This window comes from Lissotriton vulgaris, unplaced genomic scaffold (assembly GCF_964263255.1).
Source record: "Lissotriton vulgaris unplaced genomic scaffold, aLisVul1.2 SCAFFOLD_270, whole genome shotgun sequence".
Lineage (NCBI taxonomy): Eukaryota > Metazoa > Chordata > Amphibia > Caudata > Salamandridae > Lissotriton > Lissotriton vulgaris.
Window position 1 is genome coordinate 599,715 of NW_028248532.1, and position 6,000 is coordinate 605,714.

Here is a 6,000-nt window from a genome sequence, read left to right on the forward strand (position 1 = left end):
AAATCTCACTTCATACAACAATTATTTGACCACTACCTCATAAATTACATTTAAAGAGGTTTAATTTCATTTCTCAAACAAAATTTATTTACTAAATATAAATTTATTGTTGGGAATTTTTGAAATTTAAATCATCGTCTAACATTGCATCATCAGCAATATCAACATTGAAAATCTCCCAAAAAGAATCCTCAAACTCAATGAACTCCAAAGCTTCCATTAAATCTGAATCCAAGGATTCATCATAGAAATCCTCCATGCCATCTCCTCCATCATAAAGTTCTCCTTCAAAATTACTCTCATCAACAGGAAAATCGAAGACTGAGAGAAAAACAACAATATAAAGAGAAAACAAAAGGGAATAAGTGAAACAAAAGAATTTTTAGAAAAAGATAAAAAGGAGAAAGAACAGTAGTGGACAGATAGGGACACAGTGCGAGAGAGAGAAAGACAGAGAGAGTAGCATAACATTTTTACTATTAACTTAAACTAAACAACATTGATCTCCTTACAAATTAACAACTCACCTTCTAGAAAACTGTTGAACAGTAAATACTGTGTCAATCTCACACCAGAAATTCAACTCAAAAAAATCCCTCAGAAGTGTACCTTAGACACTACAATTACAAAATGGCTGTGTTTCCCTCTCATTTCTCATACATATTCAGATACCCAGCAAATCAAATTTCATCACACACAAAAACAAAACCAAAGTAACATTTTAATTGGTTCAAAAATTCAACACTTTCAAACTCACATAATCTTCAACCTACATCACTGCTCTCTATCTATTACCATACTAACTCTCCACAAAACACCTATCTAAACCCAAAGGTGAAAAAGTCACCACTCAATATTACCCTCAACCAACATCTAAACACTCAAACTTGTTATTTAAATGTATTTTTTTTGTCTTTTTCGATATTCGGGGTCCTTTAGAGACCCAATGACAAAACCTAGGGGGGTCAGGAATCTCTACCCTGCCCCCTTTTTAAGTACTACCCTTCTGTTTACAGCTACTTTCTGCCACAAAATCAAGATGGCGGACAGCACTTCCTCATCTCGACTAACTGGAATGTTGACAGACGTCCCAAAGCCAATCAGAATTCCGCTCGCGCACGCTAGGGTCCGCGCACAGTGCAAGGACCCTGCAAGGACCGTGCATGAACCGTGCGCTGACGGTGTCCCGCCCATAGATATATAACAACTAGTGGAGCGATGTTCACTAAATATAAAAAAGGCACTACTGCATACCAGTCCCTACCATTTTGCTAAGTTTGGTGTAATTCCATTCAGCCGTTCGGGCTGTAGCCGTGTCTAAAGGTCCTATGGAAAATTGCATTGGGCACATTTCACTTTAAATTTTTGCCAAAACTACTGGATTTTCACCAAATATAACAAAGGCACATCTCCATACCAGTCCCTACCATTTTGCCAAGTTTGGTGTAATTCCATTCAGCCGTTCGGGCTGTAGCCGTGTCTAAAGTTTCCTATGGAAATGAACATGGGAAAAACATGTTTTGTGACCCCCTTTTTTCTCGTCCCCCGCTTAACGAATCCCCCCGAAACTTCCAGGGAAGGAGCGGAGCAGAGCGAGGCAATTTTGAGGAAAATTACACACAGATTCCTCACTCGGCGCCAAAGTTATTCCCAATAGAATGTTGGAGATTTCCTATGGTAACTAGGTCCTAACTATATATACCTACTGGCTATGTAATATGTGACGTCATCAGCAGTGCAATGCAGGCGCGCAAGTTATAGGGAGTCCAACTAACTATAACGTGGGAATTTCAATGGTTTTATGTCAGTAAAATTTCCAGCTAACTATAACTGTGAAACCTATGGTTTTTTCAGTGAATATATATATATATATATATATATATATATCAAAAGGACGATCACTCAAACAAGTAACCATAGGACACAGTGGGGAAACCTTTAGGAGTTCTTTAATGACCAATGCTCGGCATGATGCATTTCGGCTTTATTTTGCCTTCCTAAGATGCCGTTTGCAAATTCAGGATCCACTTCACCATTTTCCTTTGTAATGCTAGGGCCCTCCCAATAGTAGGAGGTGTTACGGCTCCACTTGATTGGAAACAGCTGCAGTCGAGTGATGGAAGACTGCAACTACCATGATTCCCTGTTTCGGTAAGTACCGCTCCTGGAGTCCGAAGTCCACTCACATGAGCGCTGTTGTGCCTGGCAAGGGAAGGGAGGCTTGAAGTACAACTAAAACCCCTATATGACAGTCCAGAAATCCCTTGGGTCCCCAACGCTCTGCCTCATAAACAAAAAGCAATCCGGGACGTGAGACAGAAATAGCTTCCTCCTGTCTCCCTGTGAAGTCACAGTCCGTACTGAACAGCACCCTCTTGATTGGTTTGCTTCCGAGGCGGTCCTGCGAAATCCGATCCCTCGGTAGACATTGCCATGTTTGCCAACAATCCACAGGACTCTTGTAGAACGGGTCCTCTAACACGCGTGCAGGCAGCGCGTGAAAAGTATCAAAAGGACGATCACTCAAACTAGTAACCAGAGGACACAGTGGGGAAACCTTTAGGAGTTTTTTAATGACCAATGCTCGGCATGATGCATTTCGGCTTTATTTTGCCTTCCTCAGATGCCGTTTGCAAATTCAGGGTCCACTTCGCCATTTTCCTTTGTAATGCTAGGGCCCTCCCAATAGTAGGAGGTGTAACGGCTCCACTTGATTGGAAACAGCTGCAGTCGAGTGATGGAAGACTGCAACTACCATGATTCCCTGTTTCGGTAAGTACCGCTCCTGGAGTTCGAAGTCCGCTCACATGAGCGCTGTTGTGCCTGGCAAGGGAAGGGAGGCTTGAATTACAACTAGAACCCCTATATGACAGTCCAGAAATCCCTTGGGTCCCCAACGCTCTGCCTCAGAAACAAAAAGCAATCCGGGACGTGAGACAGAAATAGCTTCCTCCTGTCTCCCTGTGAAGTCACAGTTCGTACTGAACAGCGCCCTCTTGATTGGTTTGCTTCCGAGGCGGTCCTGCGAAATCCGATCCCTCGGTAGACTTTGCCACGTTTGCCAACAATCCACAGGACTCTTGTAGAACGGGTCCTCTAACACGCGTGCAGGCAGCGCGTGAAAAGTATCAAAAGGACGATCACTCAAACAAGTAACCAGAGGACACAGTGGGGAAACCTTTAGGAGTTCTTTAATGACCAATGCTCGTCATGATGCATTTCGGCTTTATTTTGCCTTCCTCCGATGCCGTTTGCAAATTCAGGGTCCACTTCGCCATTTTCCTTTGTAATGCTAGGGCCCTCCCAATAGTAGGAGGTGTTACGGCTCCACTTGATTGGAAACAGCTGAAGTCGAGTGATGAAAGACTGCAACTACCATGATTCCCTGTTTCGGTAAGTACCGCTCCAGGAGTCCGAAGTCCGCTCACATCAGCGCTGTTGTGCCTGGCAAGGGAAGGGAGGCTTGAAGTACAACTATAACCCCTATATGACAGTCCAGAAATCCCTTGGGTCCCCAACGCTCTGCCTCATAAACAAAAAGCAATCCGGGACGTGAGACAGAAATAGCTTCCTCCTGTCTCCCTGTATATATATAATTGATTATTTTTTCAGTAAAAATATCTAAAATAAATTATATCTACATGTATTTAAAATGTGAATTTGGTAATCACAAATGTAAATATCTATCCATTTATCTGTATATATATCTATATTCTCCTGCAGATTTTGAGGGTTGTGTCACTGAGCTCAGGGCCCGTCTTAAAGAACGTGGCTATTTAGAGCGAACTTTTAACCAGGCTTTGGCTAAAGCAAGGTTAAGAAGCAGAGACAGTCTATTGCCGAGACAGAGCTCAGATACTGTTAATATTGATTCCCTTGCTGGTCCAGACACAGAAACTAACACTTGCCCTAGATTTATCACTGCTCACAGCAGTGAAGAGAACGCCATCAAAAAGATTATTCAAAAAAACTGGCCAACAGTTCTCACAGATAGCATCCTCAATTTAACTTGCCCGGAAAGCCCCTAGTTACTTTTCGTAGGGCCAGAAATATGGGGGCATCTCTGGATGTTAGCAGCCCAGAGCTGAAACAAAAGGGTACGTGGTTAAAATCCAAGTCTGGATTTCGCAAATGCACACATTGTAGGGCATGCAAATTTGGTGTGAATAGAACACATTACCGCACACCTTTTGGCACGACAGACATTCCGATCAAGGGCAGCCATGATTGCAAAACCGACTTCGCAGTTTATGTTCTGACGTGCACCTGTGGACTACACTACATAGGTAGCACTAAAGCCCAGGTGCACGTCAGAATTCTCCAACACCTCCGAGCGATACTAGACAATGATCCCGCCTATCCAGTAGCACAACACTTTGCGTTAAGGCACAATAAAGATCTAGAGTGCCTCACGTATTTTGTGGTGGGATCAGTTCCGCCTTCGCGTAGAGGAGGAAACAGGGAGCTGCTACTGAGGCAGTTAGAGACACGCTGATTTTGGGAGTTTGATAGCAAGTGGCCTAACGGCCTCAACAACACTGAAGATATTCACAACTTTCTATAGTCACGATACAAATCTGTAGCGTGTTTCCTCATCCTAGCATTTTGAAGAGGTTTTGCCCTTCATCTACATTGGCGCCCATTAGGATATCAGCAAGGGACTCAACTAATATTGTCGCTCAAGCCAGTCGCACTGAGATGGAGCTTGGTTCAGATGGGTAGTCAGGTTCCCTGTTGCCCATCTGTTCTCCTGGTTATGAAGGAACCGATTAACAAGGATTATTTAAGATGTTTAATAGATAGTCAGGTTCCCTGTTATCTATTAGGTTTTACTATTCCTTTTTTCCCTTTTATTCTGTCCTACGACCACTTTACACCTGTGGCACTTTCCCTCCCTACTCATTATCAAGTTTTATTACCATATATTTGGTCACTGCACTTATTTTTCACTTTTAAAATCATGATGAATTACTGTTTTTAGAATAGCATTTTTTACTTACCTTTGATCAAATAATATGGCTCAGTCCTTATTTTAATACAGGTAACTTGTTTATGTGCATTCTTTTTAATCAGTAAGATGTATATCATGTATTTTATCACTTTTTAGATGTGAATTTATGCACTTTATACAAAGCCTCTTTGCACACTAGGCAGGGTTGTCCTAGCTTTTGGTTGTTGACACTGTAGAACCTTTTCGCTCAATTGCACACCCAGCTCTCTGCTCTTCTGTCCCACGGGGCAGAGGATTAGTTGAAATTATCAGCACAGTCACCTTTTATAAACAAGGATAGTTGGTCTTTCTTGTGACATAACGGATTTATCCAGTTATTTTGCCAAGCCTAATTATGAGCTCTTTTGAACAAGTGACTAGAAAATAACAAAATGGTGTTTACTGTTCATGAATGCATTTATGCATAGTACTTGTTGTGCAATAATTTCGAATTGTTGTCTTATCCATAATTGCTTTAATTTTATGCAATATGTACATATGAAAACAACCAGGCTTTCTTACATTGGACTCGGGCAAATCCAGTCTGTTGTTTGTGTTTGTAGGTCACATGACCTTTCTAGGAGGCGGGTAGCAGGCGGGGGCAAAATGCACTTTAAAAATCAGTGAACCCAGCTGCTCCTTGCATGTGAACAAGGGCTGCATAGCCCGAAATGCGTCATGGTTGGTTGTACCACTAAGACCTGCAATTAAAATCAGTTACCTGAAAAGTTCGTGGTCTGTCTCCTGCTTCGCCGGTCCTGAGGGGTTGGAGGTGGTAATGCGGGGTTTCAGCATATATATATATATATATATATATTCACTGAAAAAACCATAGGTTATAGACCATATATAGTTAGGAATTAGCATTTACAAAACCTTATTTTACTCACACAAAACCATTGAAATTCCATATATAGTTAGTTGCACTAACTATATATCGCGCACCCGCAATCCACTGCTGATGATGTCACATATTACATCATTCATGACATGGTCAGTGACATCACTGA